Source organism: Lissotriton helveticus, chromosome 3_1 (genome assembly GCF_964261635.1).
Source record: "Lissotriton helveticus chromosome 3_1, aLisHel1.1, whole genome shotgun sequence".
Taxonomy (NCBI): domain Eukaryota; kingdom Metazoa; phylum Chordata; class Amphibia; order Caudata; family Salamandridae; genus Lissotriton; species Lissotriton helveticus.
This window is the reverse complement of record NC_136061.1, coordinates 1,823,639,309-1,823,667,230: the sequence shown is the minus strand read 5'-3', so window position 1 is coordinate 1,823,667,230 and position 27,922 is coordinate 1,823,639,309.

Sequence of the window (27,922 nt, the reverse complement as noted above, 5' to 3'; positions counted from 1 at the left end):
GTGCTTCCTGATGGGCCCCTCCAGAGTTTGCAACTATTCTATGACCCTGCTATGACCCAAACAGCAGGCTCATAGAATAGCACCATAAAGGTCCTGTGAAAAAAAAAATTCACTGCAACAAAAAGCAAATTACAGATAAGGAAGGAAGCAGGTGCCAGCCAGACTGGAACTTTCAAAATTACTGACACATTAATGAAACACAAATTAATTGATGGCAGTTGAAGAAGGGCAGGTGTGCTTGCTTTTTTCAACCACCATAATCTACAGTGATAAATAAACCTAATAGGTGCCAGTGAGGATGTACTAGAGGGTGGCATGGGTGTCCCAGAGGGTGGCAGTGGTGAAACAGAGGGTGCTGTGAACCTGTGATGATAAACCAGACGTAGAAACAACATAGTCGCGGCCGTTGCAAGCCGAAAAGTAAGTTCGCAATTGCGAACTTGTCCCAAAATCGGCGCGAACACGCGGCAACACAAAAAACGGAAAAATCCGCAAATCCGCTAGAGTTCGCGGATCTTCGCGGATTGCGAATCCGTAAATACGCAAGTTCGCGGATTGCCAATCCGCAAAATCCGTCCATGCTTAGTTTCATCCAACAACTGTCTCTTTGTCTCTTCTACATACTGATCTCTTGGCATTATGACAATATTCCCGCCCTTATCTGAGGATTTTATAATAATATCAGTGTTCTGCTGGAGGCTTTTAATCGTATTCCATTGATCTTTGCTCACATTGTTACAGACTTTTCGATCTCTAAGTAACTTATCCAAGTCTCCTTTGACTAGGTCACTAAAAACATCAATGTTATCTCTGGGCAAAATTGGCACAAATTTAGATTTTCTTCTGAAAGTAGTTCTGGCCGGGGCCCATGTGTCTGTGTCTGTGAGATGGGCTGATCGTGTTTCGTATGTGGTGTCAAAGGGGTCCAGTGTCTTAGGACCTTTCTCCTGGCTTGACTCAGTTTCTAATGATGTTAGGGTTGCAAGAGCGGAAATATCTCCTATTGCTAATCCCCCCACATTCGATATCATCTCCTCTCTTCTAGGTTTCATTGTATTTTTTCCCGCATGTAACTTGCACAATTTCAATTTCCTTTCAAATTTGTACAAGTCTGCTCTTAAATCAGCATAGTCCAAGTTAGATTCTGGGCAAAATGTCAATCCCAATTGCAGTACAGATCTCATTCTCAGAAAGAACTTAATTGGTAAGGTTAATTACCGTACGTTTCGTGGCGTTGTCCATCATGGTTGCTTCTTGCTCAGTTGGCCCCTCGTTCCCATGCCGGCCTTTTCTGCTGGTTTTTCTCCTGATGCTCCTTTTCCGATTGAGTCTTCATTTCCTTGATTTTTTGTTTTCGGTCGTCCCCTGTTTGGATGTTCTCTCGTTTTCTGGAGAATTAACAGTTCCTTTGAAAAAACCTGTTGGGGGCTTATCATTGATGAACCACTCGCAATGGAATCTGTATCCGAACTCAAATCTGTGAGTTCTGTTTGTGATCCACTCTTTTGCTTATCAAAGGTGGTTAATGCTTGTTCCTTTGAGATATCTCTGCGTGGTTTATATATATATATATATATATATAGCACGAAAAAACTCCTTGCCACCGCTTTTCCCTCGCAGGATGCAGATTTAGAGCACGGACCACAAAAGCTCTTAAAATGCCTTCGATTTATTGTTCTTGCAGCTTACAAACAAAAGTAGGCAGCCATGACACGTTTCGTCCCTACTAGGGGGACTTGATCACATGACGTGATATATATATATAGCAGTTGCCAGTAGGTGGTTATAGTTAGAACCTGATTCCTAGTAAAAAGCTGTTTATGATTGGCCAAAAACGTTGGCGTTGTTTGACAAATCTTTGCGAAATTTTCAAAACTATCGGTGCAGCCACTTGAGATGCTGTCTTGAAAATGTCAGGGTGATCCGTCAAGCGGGGGCCGAGAAAAAGGGGGTCCCAAAACACTTTTTCTCTTTGTAAATTTCCATAGGAAACTTTAGACAAGGCTACAGTCTGAACTGCTGAATAGAATTACACCAAATTTGACAGAAATGTAAAGTAATGTAATGTAATGTAAAAATTACTTATAAAGCGCGGCATACACCGGACTGTTTCTTGGCGCTGTTCAACTTATTTGGTGAGAGGCAGAGGGGGAAGTGAGAAGAGCTTAAGTATAAACACTACGGAAAAGATGGGTTTTAAGGAGAGACCTAAATTGAGAGTAAGAGGAAGTGAGCCTGAGTTCCAGTGGGAGAGAGTTCCAAAATGAGGGGGCCAAAAAAGAAAATCTGAGACCTTCGTGTTTTTTGCGCCTGAATCTGGGTGCCTGGAGGAGTGCATGATCAGAGGATCGGAGGTGCCTGGAAGGGACATAGCGATGTAGGAGGGAAGAGATGAAGGAAGGGCCGATACCGGCCAGAGATTTATAAGTAAGACAACCTAGTTTAAACTTGCAGCGCTCTGATACAGGAAGCCAATGAAGGGCTTTAAGCAGGGGGTGGACATGATGATATTTAGGTTGACGATAGATCAGGCGAGCTGCCTGATTCTGTATCAACTGCAGTCGTTTGATTTGATATTGAGGGATGCCTGCATACAAAGCGTTAGCATAGTCGATCCGATACATGACTAGGGCAAGCAGTGCCAGAGTGAGGGCTTCGGTGGTCAAGAAGTGGGCTATTTTTCGGATCTTCCTAAGCTGAAAAAAGCAGGAGGATACAGTGGCACTGACCTGATGCTTCATAGAGAGATCGTGGGAGATATAAACCCCCAGGCTTTTCACTTTATCAGCGGGGCAGGGAGGGGGACCGAGTGAAAGGGGCCAGAAAGTGGAGTTCCAAGGGTTGGATGGGCCTCCGACAAGAACAAGCTCCGTCTTGTCGGGATTAAGTTTGAGATGGTGGGCGCCCATCCAATTACTAATATGGCAGAGGGTGGATTGGAAATTTTGGGCCGATTCATCAGCGGAGTCAAGGTTGAAGACAAGCTGAATGTCGTCTGCATAATTAAATGCAGAGACATTCCTTCCCCGGAGGGAGCGGATCAGAGGGGTGAGGTACAGATTAAAAAGAAGTGGTGACAAGGACGAACCCTGCGGAACACCGCAGGTAAGCATCCTCCTGTCAGCCGAAAACTGAGAGAGACGGACGGATTGGTGACGGTTCGTCAGAAAGGAACGGACCCAGTTAAGGGCCGTCCCACCGATGCCCGCTTCTTTGACACGGTCGACCAAGATGGTGTGGTCGACCGTGTCAAAGGCCGCCGATAGATCCAGAAGGACCAAGGCTTGGCTGATGTTGGAATCAGCGCCTCTACGGAGTTCCTCCATGACTGAGAGGATAACCGCCTCTGTCGAATGGGCAGGTCTAAACCCGGCTTGCTGGGAATCCAAGAAGTTAGAGTCTTCAATAAAGGAGCTGAGGACGCTGGTCACGTGAGTCTCAAGTACCTTACTCAGGTAAGGGAGAAGGGAGATGGGACGAAAATTACCCATAACCCCGGAGTCAGCGTTGGGTTTCTTTAATATAGGAACCACCTCAGCGTTCTTGAACTGGCTGGGGACCTCACCGAGCAATAAGGAGTTGTTCAGGAGGGCCAGCGGAGGGGCGGGGCAAGCCGAGAAGGCTGCCCGGAGAGTCGCAGGAGGGCAACAATCTGTAGGGGAACCAGATGAAACTTTATTGAGTAGGGAGAGAAAATCATCCACTAGTATGGGGGGGAGCTGAGTGAGGGAATGGGGATTAAAAGAGGGGATGACCTCAGAGAAGGGCATCGCCGGCAATCCGGAGGAAATACTGTTTTTAATTTTGCTGATTTTTTCTATAAAAAAACAGTTGAGGGAGTCGCAGAGAGCCTGGGACGGAAGGGGTTTAATAGTCACCCTGTCCGGATGTGAGAGCTCCTCCACAATGGCAAAAATTTCTTTGCATTTTTGCGCAGAGTTAAGAATTTTTGAGGAGAAGTAGGCGGTTTTAGCTGCTGAGATAGCCTGTTTATATTCTCCAGAAAGTTTTAGGAAATGAAGTTTCTCTAAGGGTCGTAATTTCTGCGCCAATGACGCTCGGCTTGGCGAAGTCCCAGTTTTAGGGATTTGAGGCTATCTGAGAACCACCGATGTGCGTCATGGGGACGCTTGGCTCTGATTAGTTTGAGGGGAGCGACCTTGTCGCTGGCGGACTCTAACCATTCAGTTAATGCGGCTTCTTGAGAGTCTATGGAGCCTAGGCAGGGCGGAGCCGAGGATGTTAAAGAAGTGAGGAAGAGGTCGAGGTCTGCTTTATTCCAATTGCGAGCCAGAAGGCTAGGGCCTCGGCTGTGGGGGGGGCGATGGAGGGACCAGAAGACAAAAAGAGATTAAAAAGTGGTCCGACCAGTGGCAAGGTAATATCGTGAGCGATTTGATTTCCAGATTATAGGTCCACACCTGATCTAGGATGTGGCCTTTAGAATGCGTGGCTGTATGAATATGTTGAGAGCCATTGAGCCCACTTAGTAGGTCAGTGAAAGCCAAGGAATGAAGGCTTTCATTTGCATCTGATGGCCAGTAATTAAAATCACCTAGGACCAGGATTTTGGAGTTATTAACAGTGAGCTGAGAGAGTAGATCACCAAAAAGGGAGGGAAAGTTGGGCATGGGTTGAAGGGGGCGGTATACCAAAACACAGATAAAAGAGGACACAGAGGATTCAAATCTAATTGCTAGGCAGTCGACCTGGGGGATGCTGAATAGAGAAAGGGAACTGAACCTGAGATGAAATTTGATAATGGCGGCTACGCCGCCTCCTGGTTTACCAGCCGGCCGGTTGGCTTGGAGGATGTAATAACCCGATGGAATGGCTGCCAAAATATCGGGGAGGGAGTCGTCATTCAGCCAAGTCTCCGTTAAAAGGAGAATATCAGGTCGGTCTGAGTCCAGGAGGTGGTATATGTCATGTTGATGCCTGACTAGCGACCGGGTGTTGAGATACGTGATTGCTAGTTCCATATTAGCAAGTGCTTGAGCGAACAGGGGTTTAGAAAGGGGGGGTGATTGTGAGTTCAGGGGTGAGGGAGGATAGGAGGGTCTCGGGAAAAGAAGTGCGGGCTTGGTAGACGCCAAGCTGTTGTAATTTTTGGGAGCTGGCGGAATCCGAAAGTAGCTTTTGGTCCAGAAGGCACTCTTTTTGTTAAATGGTGTAATTCGTTCAGTAGTTCCTGAGAAATTTGTAGATTTCTCAGTTATACAACTGTGGCTGCTGGGAATCCCTGAACCCTTCTGATCTCGTGCCTAAGATCTGATTGGCTGCCAACACTTCAAACCAAGAAGTGTTGGCAGTCATCTTGTTTGAAAAAGATTTTTTTTAAAAAGGGGGCAGGGTAGAAACACCTTGACCCGCTAGGCCTTTTCAGGGGGTCCCACAGGGCCCCAAAAAGTATTTTTTTTAAAACATTTTGAGCGGGAGTCACGTTAGATTCGCGAATCCCTCCGGAAAAAAAACTAAGCACGGACTCCCGCTTTGTTTAATGTAGGCCCACAGGTGGGTCGGGCCCCATGGGCCCCCGCAACTCCGGGGACCGCCACCTCTATGGGGCTAATTGTTTGAAAAGCTTGGGGCTACGCGGCCTCTGCAGTCCCGGGGACCGGCACCTCCCCGGGCTATTTGTAAATAAGATGCATGAGGGCTCCACCCCCACATAGTCTTTGGGACTGCCACCTCCCTGGGGTTACTATACTTAAATGCGTAAATGGCCCTGGGGACCGCCACCCCCCAGGGCTGGCTCCAGCAATGTTCCGGGGTGCCCACCCCTGGGACATTGCAGTTTGCTATGGTATCCCGCCATCCTATACCAAACAAGTGTGCTCCGCTTTGAACAAGTGAGACCATTTTTGATCTTGCATGTTCAAAGCCGAGCACACTTTGCTTTTTACACCCAGGGAGCTGCATGTCAGCAGCTCCCTGGTGTAGAAAGCAATGCCGGCTACCGCAGAAGGAGGGCGCCGGCAGGGTCCGCAGGCTCCCCCTGTGGTCCCCAACAAGATGGCCATGCCCAGGGGGATGGGGTCCCTGGGGCCCAAAAATGGCCCGGGTGGGAGGCCACTCGGCCCCCATCCCTTCAAGGAAAAAAAAAAAATGGCTGGGACCCATGTGATGGGGTACCCGGGTAAGAAATGGCCCTGGGGAGGGGGACCGCATGGTCCACATTCCCTTTTAAATAAATATAAATAAATAAAGGCCCAGCATAGGGGTTGGGGTCCCTGGGGCCGGAGATGGCCCGGGAGGAGGCACCTTGTCCCGCCTCCCTTCAAAGAAAAAATAAATAAATGGCCTGGCCCCGGGGATTGAGTCCCCAGGCCCGTAATTGGCCTGGGGAGGGGGGCCACATGGCCCCCCTCCCCTTTACTTAAATATATATAAATAAAGGCCTAGCCCCCTGAAATCGGCCTCGGGAGTAGGGCTGCACGCCCCCCCTTCAGTTTCATTTAATTTAAAGATAAAAGAATGGCTCAGGCCTGGGGGATGGGGTCCCCCAGAGCCAAAAAGGGTAAAGGGAAGGGGGGCCACACAGCCCCCGTCCTAAAATAAAAATATAAAATCCGAAGCTGGCATTTCACTGGAGGCCCGCCCATTTTCACCTAGCGCACCCTTGGTTAGAGGATAAAGTCCCCTTCACTGCTGATGGTCCCTAGGGGCCAACTAGCCCCCTTGTTACCTTCAGTAATCCCCATACAGTGGGATTGCTGAGAGGTGGTCGCAGGCCACGCCCTTTCCCCACCACTCTTCAAACTCATCTCTGAGCACACTGCTGGTGGGGGGATGAGGTCCCCTTGCCTTCTGAGAGCCTCAGGACTAAAGTTGGCTTCTTCCCCATAGAAGCAGTGTTCCAGGAGGCACGTTTGCAGAGGGTGTATGACGTTACAATGCATACTTTTACAACGCATACCTTTACAATGCATTCTTTACAACGCAACATCCATTACAACGCATTCCATTACAACGCATGCCATTACAATGAATTTTTAAAAATTACCATTACAACGCATTTCATTACAACGCATACTACCTTTACAATGCATACCATTACAACGCATACCATTACATTGCATGTATGGTAAGTCAGACCCTCCAGCTTATCGCGATTTCGCGATTTGCAAAAAAATCGCGAAATTTGCATCTTTGTGCAAATCCCGCAATTTTTGGCAAATCGACCGCGAAATCAGCCGTTTTCGATTGGACGCCCTTCTCTTCTTATTGATTGCCTGCGCCTGCTCGCTCCATTCTCTTCACTCCAGGATTTCGCGCCCGACGAGAGGAGAAGAGACCCCAACGCGCCACGGACGACGACGGACGACGGGAGAGAAACCAAACCAAGGCCAAGGACGACGAAGAGAGCAGTCAAGACGAGAGAGAGACGACCTCCAGGTCAGAGAGCCAGGTAAGCCAATTGTAACGCTGTCTCTGGGCTCTGCTATGTGGGGGCCCGCCGCACACGGGGCACGCGGCGGGCCCCCAGCCGGGCAAAATCTTTTTTTTCCCTCTGTTGTGGGGGCCCGCCGCACAAGGGGCACGCGGCGGGCCCCCAGCCGGGCAAAATCTTTTGTTTAAATCTGTTGTGGGGGCCCGCCGCACAAGGGGCACGTGGCGGGCCCCCGGGGGCCAAAATTAATTTCCTTTCCTTTGCTGGGGGTGCCCGCCGCACACGGGGCACGCGGCGGGCCCCCAGCCGGGCAAAATCTTTAGTTTAAATCTGTTGTGGGGGCCCGCCGCACAAGGGGCACGCGGCGGGCCCCCGGGGGCCAAAATTAATTTCCTTTACTTTGCTGGGGGGGCCCGCCGCCCACGGGGCACGCGGCGGGCCCCCGGGGGCCAAAATTAATTTCCTTTCCTTTGCTGGGGGTGCCCGCCGCACACGGGGCACGCGGCGGGCCCCCGTCCGGGCCAAATCTTTTGTTTAAATCTGTTGTGGGGGCCCGCCGCACAAGGGGCACGCGGCGGGCCCCGAGCCGGGCAAAATCATTTTTTTCCTCTGTTGTGGGGGCCCGCCGCACAAGGGGCACGCGGCGGGCCCCCAGCCGGGCAAAATCATTTTTTTCCTCTGTTGTGGGGGCCCGCCGCACAAGGGGCACGCGGCGGGCCCCCGGCCGGGCAAAATCTTTATTTTTCATCTGTTGTGGGGGCCCGCCGCACAAGGGGCACGGGGCGGGCCCCCGGGGGCCAAAATTAATTTCCTTTACTTTGCTGGGGGGGCCCGCCGCCCACGGGGCACGCGGCGGGCCCCCGGGGGCCAAAATTAATTTCCTTTCTTTTGCTGGGGGTGCCCGCCGCACACGGGGCACGCGGCGGGCCCCCGTCCGGGCCAAATCTTTTGTTTAAATCTGTTGTGGGGGCCCGCCGCACAAGGGGCACGCGGCGGGCCCCCAGCCGGGCAAAATCATTTTTTTCCTCTGTTGTGGGGGCCCGCCGCACAAGGGGCGCGCGGCGGGCCCCCAGCCGGGCAAAATCATTTTTTTCCTCTGTTGTGGGGGCCCGCCGCACAAGGGGCACGCGGCGGGCCCCCGGCCGGGCAAAATCTTTATTTTTCATCTGTTGTGGGGGCCCGCCGCACAAGGGGCACACGGCGGGCCCCCGGCCGGGCAAAATCTTTATTTTACATCTGTTGTGGGGGCCCGCCGCACAAGGGGCACGCGGCGGGCCCCCAGCCGGGCTCAATGTGTTTATTTCATCTGTTGTGGGGGCCCGCCGCACAAGGGGCACGCGGCGGGCCCCCAGCCGGGCTAAATGTGTTTATTTCATCTGTTGTGGGGGCCCGCCGCACAAGGGGCACGCGGCGGGCCCCCGGGGGCCAAAATTAATTTCCTTTCCTTTGCTGGGGGGGCCCGCCGTCCACGGGGCACGCGGCGGGCCCCCGGGGGCCAAAATTAATTTCCTTTCCTTTGCTGGGGGGGCCCGCCACCCACGGGGCACGCGGCGGGCCCCCGGGGGCCAAAATTAATTTCCTTTCCTTTGCTGGGGGGGCCCGCCGCCCACGGGGCACGCGGCGGGCCCCCGGGGGCCAAAATTAATTTCCTTTCCTTTGCTGGGGGGGCCCGCCGCCCACGGGGCACGCGGCAGGCCCCCGGGGGCCAAAATTAATTTCCTTTCCTTTGCTGGGGGGGCCCGCCGCCCACGGGGCACGCGGCGGGCCCCCGGGGGCCAAAATCCAGGTTTTTAACTTCACTTTTAACGCAGCGTGACCCTTTGGCCTGATTTTGTACTGTCACTGATGTTTTGTCCTGCATCTTGACCCTTTGGCATTAATGTTTACTTGCCATTGGGCCAGGTGCCGCTGCGCACTGGTAAGTTTGGATTTGTGGGCACCTGGTGAGTTTCCTAACTTTTTACTTGGTTTCTTTTACAGAGCATCACAGGGGAGAATCAGCTGTTGCAAGAGCCAGAATTGGGTCAGCTGCCGCAGCGCACTGGTAAGTTTGGGGTTGTGGGCACCTCTGGGGAATTTCACAATTGTTTGTTTTTGTTCTGGGGAATTGTTGTGTTCTCTGGACTGTACTGCATTTTTTGTCCTGAATCTTGACCCTTTGGCCTGATTTTGTACTGTCACTGTTACTGATTTTTTGTCCTGCATCTTGACCCTTTGGCCTGATTTTTTACTGTTACTGATTTTTTGTCCTGAATCTTGACCCTTTGGCATTAATTTTTACTTGCCATTGGGCCAGGTGCCGCTGCACACTGGTAAGTTTGGGTTTGTGGGCACCTGGTGAGTTTCCTAACTTTTTACTTGGTTTCTTTTACAGAGCATCACAGGGGAGAATCAGCTGTTGCAAGAGCCAGAATTGGGTCAGCTGCCGCAGCGCACTGGTAAGTTTGGGGTTGTGGGCACCTCTGGGGAATTTCACAATTGTTTGTTTTTGTTCTGGGGAATTGTTGTGTTCTCTGGACTGTACTGCATTTTTTGTCCTGAATCTTGACCCTTTGGCCTGATTTTGTACTGTCACTGTTACTGATTTTTTGTCCTGCATCTTGACCCTTTGGCCTGATTTTTTACTGTTACTGATTTTTTGTCCTGAATCTTGACCCTTTGGCATTAATTTTTACTTGCCATTGGGCCATGTGCCGCTGCGCACTGGTAAGTTTGGGTTTGTGGGCACCTGGTGAGTTTCCTAACTTTTTACTTGGTTTCTTTTACAGAGCATCACAGGGGAGAATCAGCTGTTGCAAGAGCCAGAATTGGGTCAGCTGCCGCAGCGCACTGGTAAGTTTGGGGTTGTGGGCACCTCTGGGGAATTTCACAATTGTTTGTTTTTGTTCTGGGGAATTGTTGTGTTCTCTGGACTGTACTGCATTTTTTGTCCTGAATCTTGACCCTTTGGCCTGATTTTGTACTGTCACTGTTACTGATTTTTTGTCCTGCATCTTGACCCTTTGGCATTAATTTTTACTTGCCATTGGTCCAGGTGCCGCTGCGCACTGGTAAGTTTGGGGTTGTGGGCACCTGGTGAGTTTCCTAACTCTTTACTTGGTTTCTTTTACAGAGCATCACAGGGGAGAATCCGCTGTTGCAAGAGCCAGAATTGGGTCAGCTGCCGCAGCGCACTGGTAAGTTTGGGGTTGTGGGCACCTCTGGGGAATTTCATAATTGTTTGTTTTGGTTTGGGGCAATGGGGAATTTCATATTTGTTTATTTTGGGGCAATTCTTTCACTTTCTTTGCACGTCGCTTTGACATTTTACATTTTCAGGCACTTGGAGCTATTCAACAATTTGCATGGCTTTTTCCCCCTGCGCTTTTCTCTCTGTCTGTTTGCTTAACACCGTTCGGGGACTGGAATTTACCATTGCAGTTATGGCCCAACACATTTGTCACTTTACTTGTGCTTCAGGGTTGCATGCATTTCTTATCGTTGAGCATCGGCGCTTTATGAACTTTCCATTCAACAATTGCCTTTCCCCCCTTCCCTATCTTTGTAGGTGAGGTAACTGACAGCGCCACAACAGCGAGATCTTCTGTCTTACAAGGGAGCAACAAGCCACCACAAGAAAAGCAGAATGGATAAGTTTGTGCTGCACCCTGCAAAGGGTGTGAAGCACAGATCACATCTGCCCACCCAGATAACCGCAGCAGACCGGGCCAGAGACTACAGCACCGTGATGCACGCTGACGGTGGGGTGCTGTTTTGCAGTGTGTGCAATGTGGCGGTGGACCACATCCGGAAACACACTGTGGATTTGCATGTGCGGTCCCAAAAACATTTGAAGCGCTGTTCTGATGATCCTGACCTTCAATCGTCTCCAAAACGTGCACGGCAGATGACAGTGAACTCGCTATTCACAAAGAGTACAGCTGCGGGTGCCGCAAACCATGAAATGATAAGTGAGTGGGTTAACGTCTGCACTGCGTTGAACATTCCGCTCAGCAAAACCGATCACCCTGTGTTGCGCAAGTTCCTACACAAGCGAGTACGGAATGGTGGAGCGATACCTGGGAGTCATCAGCTGCAAGAACGTTATCTCCCTGAGAGATATACAAGTGCCAAGAACGAGCTGAAAGAGCTATTGAAAGATCAGAAGATCAGCGTTATCTTTGACGAAACACCAGATGTCGAAGGGCGGTGTGTTTTGAATGTGCTAGTTGCAGTAGTCTCTCCGCAGGGTGGCCGTCAGATCCATACCTACCTGGTGGACACAGTCTTCCTATCCCAGTGCAACCATGGGACTGTAGCGCAAGCTGTTGTAAAGGTGCTCACAGAGTACAGCATAGACTTCCAGAACGTTGTTTCCTTCAACACTGACAATGCGGCATACATGCTCAAGGCATTCAACACAGTGTTGAGGAATCTGTACCCAAACTCCATCCACATCACCTGCTTGGCACACATCATGAATCTTGTTGGAGAGTCATTTAGGAAGCCTTTTGTGGAGCTGAATGCTTTCCTGCTGTACTTCTCCCGCATCTTTTATATGGCTGGCAGCAGAAAGAGAAGGTACCTGCACCATCTTGCAGAGAACCATGGGATGAAGGCACGGGTGGCACCTGACCCTTGCAGTACCCGCTGGAATTCTTGGTTCGCCGCAGTCCAGTACCACTGCAAGCACTTTGAGGCCTATGCTGGGTTTGTGGAGTCAGAGATGCAACTCAGCAAGTCTCCCCCAGATTCCCTTGAAAATCTACAGAAGATTTTTTACACCGACCAAAGGGAGTGCATTAAAGTCCAATTGGACATTGTGGCAGAAAAATGCCAAAGCATTTTAAACCTGATGGAGCTATTCCAGAGTCAGACACCAGTGACCATGAAGGTATACGATTATTTGGAGGACCTCCACATGAACTTAACCAACAATTCAGTCCTCACTGTGGAGTCACTAGAGCCGTTTGTACAGACCACTGCAGGGGCAAAATTAAGCCTGGCACAGAAAAAAAAAATTACAGCCCAGCTTAATGAAGCTTTTGAACATTCACTAGAAAAGGTGGCCAAATACATGGGGGAGGCCCAGCCAGGCATACAATTCTTGAAACAAGTGCGCCTCTTCAACCCTGCGCGACTCAGCATCCTGCCTAATGAGAAGAGTGCCTATTCAGCAATCCCTGGTTTCAGCGAAGTTCCCGATCAGGAGCTTCACCTCTACTTTGACAATGTAGGGCCAGAAGCAGTGCAGGCGTCTGTTTCTGGACTTATTGACACCGACCTCTTTTGGCGTGGGCTGGCTGACCGCCTTCCAGCTCTTTCCCAACTTGCAGCTGTGTATAAGGACTGCGTCACAAGCTCTGCAGATGCTGAAAGGAGCAACAGTATATACAAAATTATTCTCTCTTCCAGACGACGGTCCCTTTCAGAGCAATCAATCAGGGCATTATTGTTTTTACATTACAACCAGCAGCACAATACTGGTCTTGATTTAGAGTGCTCGGAAGAACTTACCGTACGTGGCCAAGACTAACATGCCTTTTAACTAAAACAAATGGGCTGAATTGTAAATAAACAAAATGTACATAGCTCCATGTTGTCAAATAACTCAAACAGTAAGATATCTGTGTTTGGTGTTGCAAAAACCACAAAATAAAATGCCGCTAAATGCCGCTAAATTTCCATTTTTGTGCCGCTAAATTTTCATTTTTGTGCCGCTAAATTTGCCAATCCATGCCGCTATATCCTGGGGGGTCTGGTAAGTATTGGATAGTGTAGGGGTAAAAATTACTATTCTAACTCCAGTAAGTGTTGGATAGTGTAGGGGTGAAATGTACTATTCTAACTCCAGGGGGTGCAACAGTAGGGTAAGTGTTGGATAGTGTAAGGGTACTATGCATTGTAATGGTATGCGTTGTAATGGTATGCGTTGTAATGACATGAGTTGTAATTGTATGCGTTGTAGTGTCATGTGTGGTAATGGTTGCGTTGTAATGGCATGCGTTGTAAGGGATGTTGCGTTGTAATGACTGCGTTGTAATGGTAGTGCGTTGTAAAAGTTGCGCTGTAAAGGTTGTTTCCCTTGCAGAGTAGTGGAGAAAGGGGGCTTGGCCTCTGACCATCTCTCAGCAATCCAGCTGTGTGGGCCTTACTGGAGGTAACAGGAGGGCTAGTTGGCCCCTGGGGACTCTCAATAGTCAAGGAGGCTTCATCCCCCAAATAGTAGTGCACAAGGAGGCAGGTTTCCAGAGTGGAACAGAAAGGGGCGTGGCCTCCAAAAACCTCTCAGCAAACCCACTGTGTGGGACTTGCTAGAGGTAATAGGAGGGGTAGTTGGGCCCCTGGACCCTCAATAGCCAAGGGGACTTACATCCCCCTGCTAGTAGTACATCAGGAGGTACGTTTGTAGAGTAGTGGAGAGAGGAGGCGTGGCCTGCTATCAGATCTCAGCAATCCTGCTGTATTTATTTATTTATTTGAAAAGTTTTAAAGAGCGTGAACAAAACCCAAATGGGTATCAGAGCACTGTGCAGAGTAGTCTTCAGACATTATACAAAACATAAAGGAGGTAAGTGAAAGTACAACCTGTGGGAAGATATTCAAGAGTAACAAGTACGGTGTATCAGAGGCGCCACATAGCACTCTGAGTAAAACATCATACAATAGAAAGAACCAAGATGTGCGATGAGTATCAAGGAATTATTTACAAAAGGGGATCAAGCAAAAATCAACAAATGATGCAGTTAAAGAAGCTATCAAGGACTGGGACAAAACGAATACAAAAAGAAGTTAAAAACATGTAGAACATCAGTGAGAATACGTCAAGCATTGGTTATTAACAAAACACACGAACATGATCAGTGCGATTAAAGTTTATTCATTAGTGGTCTTTTGACCAGTTTTTAAAGGAAATAGTGGAAGGATTTGATCTGATCTCGGAAGGCAAAGAGTTCCAGATTCTAGGAGCAAGACCGGTGAATGTACGGTTGTCCGATCTTTTCTTTTTGAATCTTGGCGGTTTCAAAAGAAGGGTGGGCGTATTTCTGAGGGTCCTGCTAGAGCTCGATAGTTCAAGATTATTTGCTAGGTAGTATGGGGTATTGTGGTGTATGGCTTTATGAGTCAGACAAGCAATCTTGAGTCGGATTCTAGCTTCAATAGATAACCAATTCAGCTGCAACAGGTCGGGTGAAATGTGATCAGATTTCCTAGATCCTGTTAAAAGCCTGGCTGAAGCATTCAAGGTAGCTCTGAGTGGGGCTAGGCTGGCTTTGGGAAATCCTGCGAGGGTCACCAATCCATATTCCAATCTAGGGATAATCAGGGATTGTACCGCCGGCATGAGGTCTTTGGGGGAGGGGGGGATGGTGTGATTATCTTCAGTGTGTTAAGTTGGAAATTGGCTCCTCTAGTAGTAGCGCTGATATGTGCTTGCATATTTAGATGTTTATCCAAGGTGACACCTAAAGATTTTGCAGAGTCTACAACATGAGGTGTGCAGTTCAGAGCAGTTGGTTGTTTAATCCAGTCAAGGGTAGGAGCTGAGTGATTAGGTGGGGTGATCAAAAAAAATTCTATTTTGAGAGTATTTAGTAAGAGATGGTTTTGGGCTAGCCATTGTTGAGTTTGTTCAAGTGCGGCATTCAACGTTTTTATGTCCTCCTGTGATGAGGTCTTCAGGTACAATTGCGTGTTACCCGTATACATGTGGTATCGAATGTTGGCTCGGTTCAGAATGACTGTAAGAGGCTACATAAATAGATTGAAGAGAGTGGGCGAGAGCGTAGAGCCTTAAGGGACCCCAATCAGGACCGGGGTACTGAAAGCTAGGGCATGATTAACTTTGATCCTTTGCGTGCGGTTGTGAAGAAAGGAGGCAAACCAATTTAGGACCGGGCCTGACAATCCCATCCTATTTTGTAGGAGATCAATCAAGTTTTCATGTTTGATGGTATTGAAGGCTGAGGACAGGTCTAGAAGGATCAGGAGACAAGGGACATTTTGGTCAAGGGCTCTCACGGCGTCAACAACAATGTGAGTTAGTGCCGTTTCAGTGCTGTGTCCTGCTCTGAATCCTGACTGGTGAGGATCCAGGAGATCATATTTCTCAATATGTTTGGAGAGCTGTGAATGAACGCATTTTTCCAGCACTTTCGCTAGAGTCATGCTGCTGGTGATAGGTCGGAAGTTGTTAGGATCTGATAGGTCCGCATTGGGCTTTTTAGGAATTGGAGTAACTTGCCCAACTTTTAGGCAGTCCGAAATCTTTCCCTGTATGAAGGATTCATGAATGATCTTGGACCACAGAGGGAGAACGGCTGAGATTAAATCTTTATAGAGCTTGGCGGGTAGTGGATCACCAAAGTGGTTGAAGGGTTTGATGGATGACATGTTGCAAAGTATCTCAGTGCAGTCTGGTAGGAAAAAACTGCTCCAAGCAGTATTGTTTTTGAGAGAGCTGCCCAAAGGCCGGTGGTAAATTGTCATGGATTCAGCATCCTCCCCTGATTCTGCGGGTGGTATTTTGGATGACAAAGTTGGGGTGGTGGGTAGTAGCTCCAGCTCTATTTTTGTTGTTTTTTCAGTAAAGTGGGCTGTAAAATTATCACCACTAGGAAGCAGGGATAGCAGAGCTGAGCTCTGGTTAGAGGATTGGTTAGATAGTTCCTTAATGAGTTCGAAGAGTTTTTTTGGTCTATTTTTAGCTCCATCCAGTTGAGATCTGAAGTGGTAGATTTTTGCCAAGCGTATGTGCGCTGTTGTGGAAGGCGAGTTTCTCCAGAGTCTCTCAGAGAGTCTTAGATTGCGACCGTTCATCATTAATGGCACCATTAAACCATGGTTTAGAGAGTTTGACTGGGATCCCTTTGAGCTGTTTTGGAGCAACAGAATCAAGAATGTTAGAAAAAGTGTTAAAGTAGTGCTCAGAAAGATCGTCAAGATTGGTCAAATTAGAGGGGGAATGTAGTCCCTTGGCTCCAGATGGACCTTGGGGGCCAAAAATCCCTCCTGGTAACTCCTGTAAGTACTATGCAGCAGAATCCCTGAGAGCCGGTCAGAGGCGCCACCACTCTGAAAACGTGACTGCTAGTTAAAAAACCTTAGAAATCCACAAAAAAAACGAAGGTTACAGTGACATTCTAGTTATAATTAGCATTTAAAAATTTTTAGAAATTCACTGAATAAAAACAAAGGTTACAAGGACGGTATAGTTAGCAAATAGAATTTTTAAAATCTTAGAAATTCACAAAGAAAACAAAGGTTACAGGGATGTTATTGTTAGGGTCAGATTTTACTCATACAAAACCAGAAAAATTCAACTGTTATAGTTACCTGAGTTAACTATAACTCACCCCCCCCGCAATGCACTGCTTATGACCTCACACATTAGATCACCCATGATATGGTCAGTGACATTACTCATGACATCACTGATGACATCTCAAATGACATCACTGATAATATCACGCACAGCATCTCTGACACACTCACTCACACCCCATAGAATCATTTATACACCCCCTGCCACTCCCACACAACCATTCACAGAGTCCTACCAGTACTTACACACCCACTCACTGCTTTATAGATCTGCACACACATCCACTCGCTCACCAATACTGTCACGCATTCACCCACCCACTCACTTATAAAGCCGTTGACATTCCCACTCATACACCCACACAGGCACTCACACACTCAATCAATCAATCAATCAGAGGGTTTGTAGAGGGTGCTACTCACCGCAGGGATCTCAAGGCGCTGGGGGGCGGGGGAGGGACAGCTCCAGATCAGTTGAAAAGCCAGGTCTTGAGATCCTTCCTGAACGTGAGCAGGGTCCAGGAGTGTCTGATGTTCACAGGGAGCTCGTTCCTGGTTTTGGCTGCGAGGTAGGAAAAAGCTCTCCTGTCTGCTCTGCTTCTGCGGATGCGGGGGACCTCTTCCAGGGCGAGGTCGGTGGAGGGGAGGTTCCTCTTTGGTGCATGGATGGAGACTCTCTCATTGAGGTATTTGGTTCTGATGTTCTTGAGGGATTTGTAGGCGGGCGTGAGGAGTTTGAATGTGACCCTCTTCTCAACGGGGAGCCAGTGGAGGTCTCGCAGGTGTTGGGTCATGTGTTCTTGGCATGGTGTCCCGAGTACGAGTCTCGCTGCGGCGTTCTGGATGATTTGGAGCTTGCGTAGGAGATTTCTGTTGATTCCGGCTTAGAGGGTGTTGCTGTAGTCTAGTCTGCTGGATATAAGTGCATGGGTGACAGTCCTTCTGAAGTCAGGGGGGATCCATTTGAAGGTCTTGCGGAGGTTGCGCAGGCTGTTGAATCTGGTGAATGCGACGGCGTTGATCTGGCGGTTCATGGAGAGGGACGAGTCGAGGATGATGCCAAGGTTTTGAGTGTGGTCTGTAGTGGTGGGTGGGTTCTCAAGGGTGGAGGGCCACCAGGTGTTGTCCCAAGCTGAGGTGCAGGGTCCGAGGATGAGGACCTCAGTCTTATCTTAGTTGAGCTTCAAACAGCTGTCTACCATCCAGGCTGCAACGTTCTTCATTCCTTCCTGGAAGCAGAGTCTGATGTGTATGGAATTCTTTGTTAGTGAGAGGATGAGCTGGGTGTCGTCAGCGTAGTGACAGAAGCACGCACTCATCCATATAGCCAATCTCATATTCACTCACTCACACATACAGTCACTCATATACCCCATAACTCACTATACTGCCTTTCACATACCCAATTACTCACCCATACTGACACATCCACGCAATCACCGACACAGCCATACAGACACTCACTCAACCATACAGCTTCTCAGACACGCACACAGTACCCCATACGGCCACAGACTCACCCACTCACTGACATACTGAAAGGCAAAACATCTCAGCACATTTCAATTGACCTACAGTAGGTTTCACAGGTGAGTTGACTGGTGTTCATGATGGGATATGTAGACCCTTTCAGACAGTGTTCCGTCTCGTGCAGACTATGCATTGCAATACTGAATATGCATTTTAAAATTACCCTCCAGTTGGCCTCCAAATTATCGATGCTCAATAATTTGTTCGGATATGTTGTCCCAACCAGCTCTGGATGTCAAGGCTTTCATGGACCCAACTCGGGGTGGTGCTGTCTTCACGGCCAGACTGCCGTTCAATTACATGTTCATTGATGTCTCACCACTTTAAAGATACACTCCATAGCAGATCTAGTAAAAGCAAAAGGCATTTTTAATTCAGAGTTCTTTGTTGGCTTTACACATTTCGAAGCACAGCTCCTTGATCACAGAATGCCAGGCTGCCAGAGTAGAGGGTAATTTTAAAATGCATACTCAGTGTTGCAACGCAGAGTCTACAAGAGACGGAACACTGTCTGAAAGGAACTACATATTCCAGCAGTAACACTTGTTAACTCACCTGTGAATCCTACTAAATGTCAATTGAAATGTGCTGAGAAGATTTGCCTTTCAGTATGTCTGCGTGCACCCTGGCAGCCTGTGATCAAGGAGCTATGCCCTAAAACGCGCAAGGCAAATAAAGTAGTCTGAATTAAAAATGCCTTTTGCTTTTATGAGATCTGCTGTGGAGTGCGTCTTTAAAGTGGAGACACATTGATGAACATATATATATATATATGTATATATGTATATATATATATATATATATATATAAATATATATATATATATATATATATATATATTCGGTACGTAGTCGTCCAAACTCAGCCTGCTCAGCCGAGCAGAAGGATGAAGCGAGACCAGTTATTCGGTGTGAATTATTTTATTTTAATGCCCAACACCAGTCAGCCATCATATATATATATATACACACAAAAAAACAGCCCATTTGAGGTGCCTCAGAGGAAAGTTGCTACCTTTATTGCAGGATGTTAGCAGCGCAGTACAACAGCAGTGTCTCTCTTCCAAGATTTAAAACCCAACATGTTTCAAACAGAAATGTTCTTGCTTACGGGCTCAGGTAGTGCAAATGGCAATGCTGATTTGGAACACCTTATTAAGTACACGTGGCTCCGCCTTCATTAGTGAGTGCTGCTAGGCATGCTGAAGCCTGTAGTTCCGCCTTGTTTTACCCCAGTGGGTGCTGCCCTCTGTCACCGAAGTAATCCTTGATAAAAACCTTAGTTGGTGAAGGTAGACTCAGTGGTAGCTGGGCTGTTCATGTTTCCAGTCCTGTACGTAGCCTTTTCCCTCTATGCGCTCGAAACCTCAAAGCACTGGATCTGCCCAATGTCAGCGGCGGGCTTCCTCGTGACCGGACATGGCTGCATTATATCCACTAAAAACACAGCCCATTTGAGGAGCCTCAGAGGAAAGTTGGCACCTTTATTGCAGGATGTTAGCAGTGCAGTACAACAGCAGAGTCTCTCTTCCAAGATAAAAACCCAACTTGTTTCGAACAGAAATGTTCTTGCTCACGGGCTCGGGAAGTGCAAATGGCAATGCTGATTTGGAACACCTTATTAAGTACATGTGGCTCCGCCTTCATTAGTGAGTGCTGCTAGGCATGCTGGAGCCTGTAGTTCCGCCTTGTTTTACCCCAGTGGGTGCTGCCCTCTGTCACCGAAGTTTTCCTAGGGTTTTTAATCTTGGAAGAGAGACACTGCTGTTGTACTGTACTGCTAATATCCTGCAATAAAGGCACCAACTTTCCTCTGAGGCTCCTCAAATGGGATGTCACCGAAGTTTTCCTAGGGTTTTTAATCTTGGAAGAGAGACACTGCTGTTGTACTGTACTGCTAATATCCTTCAATAAAGGCACCAACTTTCCTCTGAGGCTCCTCAAATGGGATGTTTTTTTTGTGGATGTAATGCGGCCATGTCCAGTCGCGAGGAAGCCCGCTGCTGACCTTGGGCAGATCCAGAGCTTTGAAGTTTCAAGCGCATCGAGGGGAAAGGCTGCATGCAGGACTGGAAACATGAGCAGCCCAGCTACCACTGAGTCTACCTTCACCTACTAAGGTTTTTTATCAAGGATTACTTCGGTGACAGAGGGCAGCACCCACTGGGGTAAAACGCGGTGGAACTACAGGCTCCAGCATGCCTAGCAGCACTCACTAATGGAGGCGGAGCCACGTGTACTTAATAAGGTGTTCCAAATCAGCATTGCCATTTGCACTTCCTGAGCCCGTGAGCAAGAACATTTCTGTTCAAAAAGGGTTTTTAATCTTGGAAGAGAGACACTGCTGTTGGACTGCGCTGCTAACATCCTGCAATAAAGGCGCCAACTTTCCTCTGAGGCTCCTCAAATGTGCTGTTTTTTTATGTGTGTGTATATATATATATATATATATATATATATATATATATATATATATATATATATATATATATATATATATATATATCCTGCTCTAAAGTCACACCGGTAGCGAGTCACTCCAAAGGCGGGTGCTGCAGCGCGGCGGTGTACTGCGCCAATATTCAAGCTCCACACCGTGTCCCCTTAATCCTGCCAAGAAGACACGCAGCACGCACGGGTTCAAAAGCTTCGAACGCGGGGCGTGGCTAACCACCAGCCAAGATGGCCGCAATCTGAGAGAGCTCTGTGACTGCCGAGCCCTCTTCTCGAAATCCGCACATTTATCCGTACCTCTAGCAGTTGCTACACGGCGGGATCGTAAGTCTTTTATCCTCCGGTGCAATTTGCTTCAACCCGCATCACTGTCCGAGGTTCTCCGGAGACGCTATGTCATGCAGAAACCTACGGCCTATTCTGGCGCCAAGAGCCGGGGACTTGCGTAGGGACCGGACCCGAAGGGCCTCGCACACAGCGACACCTGCCGTATCCTGATAGTCATCAGCCACCTGGAACGGACGAACGGACACGCTCGCGCCCAACCTGCTGGTATTGCCGACGTCCCGAACGGAGCCTATCCCCCACGCCGGCTCCGGGAATCGATCAAGCTGCAGGCAAGTGACATTACTGGCGTACCCGGGGGCGGGGAGGACTACAGAGCAGGAGACTCAGCACACCCCTGCGACGCAACGCGACCGCCTCATTGCTTTGGTACAGTCAGCCCACGCCAACAGCTCCTTCTCCGGCGGCTCGCTGGGAGTGCGACGGCTCGCGCTCGATCCTGTGGCCCAAAAGCCCGCCATTGCTCACTCATCTCGCGGGCCTCTTGCCGAGACACCCCGGAGGTGGGAAGGAATACGAGGGAAGGAAACGCAGGGGAGTGCCCTGATACTACGAAGCCAGCCAGCGCCAGCGGCTCAGTCTCCATATCCCCACTAGCCGTGGCGCGGCTGGGGCCCGACTGTAAGACCTCCGAACTAGCCTTTGCTCACCCCAGGGTATTTGCGGTCACCGCCTCACAGGCCTAGTCGGGATACAGAAGCCACAGGCTGGCCGAGATTGCGACAGGATCACGCAACACAGCCGGCAACAATACAGCTCACCTCCCGCCATAACCAATTACGGATACACTCCACTGAACACTCCAAACACCTTCTTGCGCCACACAAACGACGTCGGCTGCGATGAGTGGAAGGGGGACAAGGGGCCAGCAGGCCTCAAAGCTGGAAAAGTACGCCTATAATAGAGACCCACCGGACACTGCGAAGGGGGACTCCACTCGGACGCCACCCCACCCCGTGGGAGCTGTGAACAACACAGACAAGATCACTCTACATGACGTCATGGCGACCCTAAAGACAATGTAATCCTCAATGGGCACTATCTCAACAGACGTCTCCCTGATTCGAGCAGACCTCGCAAAAATGTCTGACCGCCTTGTGGAGGTCGAGAAGACAACTACTGACCTCGTGGGAGACACGTCGGCTCTAAAGCGTAGAGTCCAACGGTTGGAAGACGATAATCTCATGCTCAAAACAAAACTGGATGACCAGGAAGGCAGCTCGAGGCGTAATAATGTGCGCCTGATTGGCGTTCCACAATCTGAACGCGGCCCGGCCCTGGACCTCTACGTTGAGGACCTTGTAACTAAGCAGCTCCAACCCAAAGGACTGTCGAAGTATTTCTCGGTGGAACGTGCCCATCGAGTACCTGGAGGACAGCCAAAGCCCGGGGCACCGCCTCGGCCTATCCTGGCGCGAATTTTTAACTTCAGGGATGGGGACGCCATTTTACAAGCATTGCACACTCGACCTCCCATCCAAATTGATAACTCAGAAATCCACTTCTATCCGGATTACACAGCGGCAGTGGCTCAACAACGCCGGAGCTTCACGGAGGTAAAGAAAGAATTGCGTGCTCGGGAGCTAAAATACTCGATGATTTTCCCGGCGAAGTTGCGTGTAGAATCCGAAGGAAAAACGTGGTTCTTCGATATGCCGCAAGCGACTCAGGAGTGGTTGGAGGGATGGAGACCGGCGAGAGATCCGAAGAACCGAAATACGCAACGGAACCACGGAGAAAGAGGCCCTCGGCCAAACAACGACGCAGAATGAACAGGGATCGTCGCACTACAATCTCCGTCACTGTCACCCACCTCTTTTTAACCTTTTATTTTCAAATCAAACATCCATCCACTCATCAACATGATGAAGGTTGCCGGACATCCAGAGAGAGGGTGAGGTGGTGGGCCACTTACGGCTGGCCATTTATGGTGAGACTATGGTCCTGCACGACGAGGCCCATGCAGGTAGGACTAAATAGTTAAGACTGGCACTGCACGAGTACCTACAGAGGGGGGGAACGGCAACGGACACAGAAGTCTCACCCCCACGAACAATTTTCATGTGTTGGGACTGTAAGCACTCTGCTCAGTAGGGGAGGTGGAAGGTTCATTGTCCGTCGGGCAGGGAGGCAGGGTGGGGGGTAAGGGTTCCTTACGTTTTGACTTTGTTTAGTTTCTGTTCTAATTGTACGTTTCTAACATGGTTGGCTCTTCGCAGACACACGCGACACAGAAACCGTTTCTTATTCACACACTTAGGCACGACGACCCGGCCGCAGCGACCACATGGGAGCTATCGGTCACGGTCTCCTCGACATGACACCCACCTTAAAGGCACACTGCTAGACACACGGAGCTTGTTTTACACTCCCGCACACCTCGGACCTCGGTCCGAGTCCTAAATCCGATGACACTGATGTACTTGCTTACCGATGACCATGGCTAATAATGATGTTTCTACACTAGTCCCCCAATCACAACCACTGGTCGCCCCCATGCTAACAATAATTTCGGGGAATGTAAATGGCCTAGGTCATAAAATTAAACGAGGGCTAGTCCTCCAATATCTCAAGAGAGAAGCACCCACACTAGCTCTGCTACAGGAAACACATTTGGTGGGGACTGCCTGCAAGGCTCTTAATCGCTGGGGCTTCAAGATGGTCACACACGCAGAATTCTCGGCTGGTTCCCGTGGGGTGGGAATCCTAGCCCAAAAAAACGCTCCACTCCTCATCAAACGCACTTGGGCTGATGACCAAGGACGCTTTGCTGTGATACATTGTCAATGGGAGGGACGGCCATATAATATACTATCAGTATACATCCCCCCGACGCTACACCAAGGGGCATTCCAAGACCTGGGTAAACTACTGCTTGAACTCCCAGAAGGTGAACTAATCATTGGAGGAGACTTCAACGCAGTATTGAATGCAGCGATTGATCGGGAGCCTCCTCGTGAAACCACTAGATCTAACCAAATGTTTAACGACTTCCTAGAAGCAAAGGGACTGGTGGATATGTGGAGACTTAAACATCCCCATGACCGTCACTACACATTTCACTCAGGGGCCCATAATAGTCTCTTTAGAATAGAATGCATGCTGACCTTGGTGATCCCCCCGGAAAAGATCACGGCCCTCGAGCTCCTCCCAAGAGGGATATCAGACCACTCCCCGGTGCACCTCACCTCCACAGCACAACCCACCAGACGACAAAGAATATTCCCGATTTATCCCGGCTATCTTAAAAATAGATCTATTTTGAAAGCACTGAAAACCTCCACCACGCATTATTTTGATAAAAACCCAGACTCGGTAGATTCGCCCTCGGTTCTATGGGAGGCATTCAAGGTAGTACTCAGAGGACAGGCTATTTCTACCATTACCAGGCACAAAAAAGAGCAGCGGGCGACTGTTGAAGCACTGGAAACAGCAGTCCAAACAGCAGAATTGGCCCACGCCTCAGATAACATGGAAGACACAGCCCACACACTAACATTGGCGTCACAGGAATACAAGGCATATGTGGAGGACATAACCAAGACAAAACTGACTGACACACTGCATAGGGTCTATGAATTAGGTGACAAGACTGGAAAAATGCTCGCATGGATCGAACGGAAGGACAGGGCCAATAGATGGATTGCAACGTTAGAGCTCTCAGACGGTACACACACGACTGCTCCCCCGCAAATTGTAGAAGAATTGGCCACATATTATGAGACCATATACACTGCACGGGGTGGGAGGACGGAGGACGACTGCCTGCAGTTCCTACAAGACATACCCCTGCCCGCGCTATCCCAGGAGGATGCACAAACACTTGAGGGCGACTTAACAGGAGAAGAATTGAGAAAGGCAATAGCAACACTACATACTGGGAAAGCGGTGGGGCCGAACGGCCTACCCGTCGAACTTTATAAAACACTGTCATGACAGATAATCCCCTACATGCTCCCAATGTATAATGACTGCCTGTCGAGAGGTGAGCTCACGGCTGACCAAAGACTAGCCACCGTCGTCATCGTGCACAAACCCGGTAAACCACCTGACCAAACGTCTTCCTATAGGCCGATCTCCCTAATGAATGTGGATGCTAAAGTTTTGGCAAAAATCCTGGCGCTACGACTACAGCCCCACCTTATAGATCTAGTACACCCAGACCAATCGGGCTTTATGCCTGGTAGAAATACATCACTTAACCTACGGCGCATTAATGGAGTCCTACACCGTGTTCCCATTTTGCGGGAAGATGCGGCCATCCTCTCTCTTGATGCAACGATGGCCTTCGACCCGGTAGAGTGGCCATTCCTGTTCGCAGTACTCAGAAAGATGGGCTTCGGCCCTAAATTTTGTAGCTGGGTTAAACTTCTCTATACCGAGCCGATGGCACAGGTGGTAGCCAATGGCCATACTTCCCGCACATTCACGCTAGGGCGCGGAACGAGGCAGGGATGCCCTCTGTCCCCGATACTCTTCGCACTTATACTTGAACCGCTAGCGGTGCAGGTACGAGTAGACACTATAATCAGAGGGATCACGTGGGGGACGGGATGGGAAGATCGCATCTCCCTCTACGCGGACGATGTATTGGTTTATTTGATGTCCCCCACCCAGTCCATGACAGCTTTGATGGACCTACTTAGGGCCTACGGGCATGTGTCGGGATACACCATTAATTGGGCCAAATCGCTTCTCTATGTCCTACGAGGCCATACACCGACGTTGCCTCCAGACTGCACCCTACAATCGGTCACCAGGGGCTTCAAAACCTGGGAATCTATGTCACGCCACAGGAATCCTTATTCATAGAAGAAAACTTAATGAAACCTCTACAGAGGCTAAAATCCGATGTTACACATTGGCGCTCTTTACCGCTTACGCTGCTGGGGAGGGCCGCACTATTCAAGATGCCATCACTCCCTAGATTCCTCTATGCGTTGCAAAACACACCCTTTCCGGTCCCTCTCACTTATTTTAAGTCCATAGACACAGAAATCTCGGCACTCTTATGGGACGGGAAACCGGCCCGTATAGCACACTCCAAATTAATCCGATCCGGGTGTGACGGTGGGATCCCCCTACCCAGTGTTAAATTGTATTATTGGGCAGCACAACTAATAGCAGTTAATCAATGGCTACACGCTCCACAACTAGATACAGCCTTCCGCCTTGACCGAACTGTCCTGCCACCTGACCAACTCATGAGGGCACTATACACGAACAAACGACGCCACACCTTTACAGGCCCAACAGCCCACACGATCAAGATCTGGCACGCGGCACAGAGAGCCCTGGGATGGGAGGGAGTGCTCACGCTTGCCACGCCACTTTGGGACACGCGGCGTCTGGGTACCCTAGCAAACACAAAGGGTTTCCGGGAGTGGGACTTAATTGGTATTTCCAAAATCGGGGACCTATGGAAAAGGGGTGAAGTTATCAATTTCCCAGCCCTCAAAGAAAAATACGGGATGGCAGACACCGAACACTATCGCTATGCACAAATTAAACATGCATTACAGGGGGCCATTCCAACAGGTACGCAGCTAGCTGAATCTTCCCCCCTGGAGGATAGACTCCTCACCGAATGCCTAGATAAAAAAGCGATCTCCCTCACATATCGCAAACTTCTCAACAACCTGCCTGACCCCACGGCTGTCCTCCAGAGCAAATGGGAAATAGAACTAGGGGGCATAGAGGATGAAGATTGGCTACATGCTCTAGCATCTGCCAGGGAAGCCTCCATACCATCATGACGCAAGCTAGTGCAATTGAAAATATTACACAGAATATACTACTCCCGCACACTCCTACACCGGCTGGGCCGCATCACGGAGCCTAACTGCCTGCGAGGGTGCGGTCTCCCGGGCACATTCTTCCACACAATATGGGACTGTCCCAGGATACAATCGTATTGGGTCAGAGTTCTCTCCGAGATATCAAAGGCAAGTGGTGTTGAATTGCTAAGAGAACCTAGATGTTGTTTACTAAATATTTGGTCGCCCACTGACATGAATCGAGGATTGCAGACATGGGCAACATTGGGTCTAGCCCTTGCAAAACGGAACATTGCCAGGAACTGGGGCTCAGGTGTGGCACCCTCATGCGCACAGTGGGGGAGAGACATGGACACTAATTCATTCAATTATATTAAAGAATGAGCTTTGGATGAAAAAAAAAAAAGCTTCGAACGCCAAACTTTATTCAAACAAACGCGTTTCGGGAAAGACTCCCTTCGTCAGTGTCATAGAGAATGCATTTTGCAGCACCATTTTTAAAAGTGCGAGAGTCATCAGGAGTTAACACAAACAAGGGACTAAGCCTCGTATTCTCAAACGGGCGCCATCTTAGAACATGTTTGACAAACATAGTTACATAATGTACTGTTATGCGTTTCAAAGGGCATGTGACAGCAATGTTACACATAATTCCCAATTAATTAAATCTCGCCGTGGATCGGCAGTTGCAACACTCGATCGTGTTGCCTTCTGTCCTCGTTCGTAAACGTGACCTCCTGATCAAATAGTACTGTATAGTAAATTGAGGTGGTGAAGTTTTGATAATTACACAAACTTAGTAATAAGTATGTCATGAAGTATACTCGATCACCTTCACATTTATGATCATAATCTAGCCCTGGATCGGCAATGGCAACCCAATGATCAAACTACTTCAATATTCTTAACTATATCTTGTACAGCTGAATTTTTCGCACAATTAAATAACATATTTCAAGAATCACCGCATTATCACAACCAATTTACACGTTCATATAGTAAATTTTTCGGTAAAGCAGAGAGAGAACATTGCACAAAAATTGAGATCAGCAACATGTAATGATAATTCCATGATGTTACATATTAGCAGACTTGAACTGTAAAATTCTATCTTATCCCAA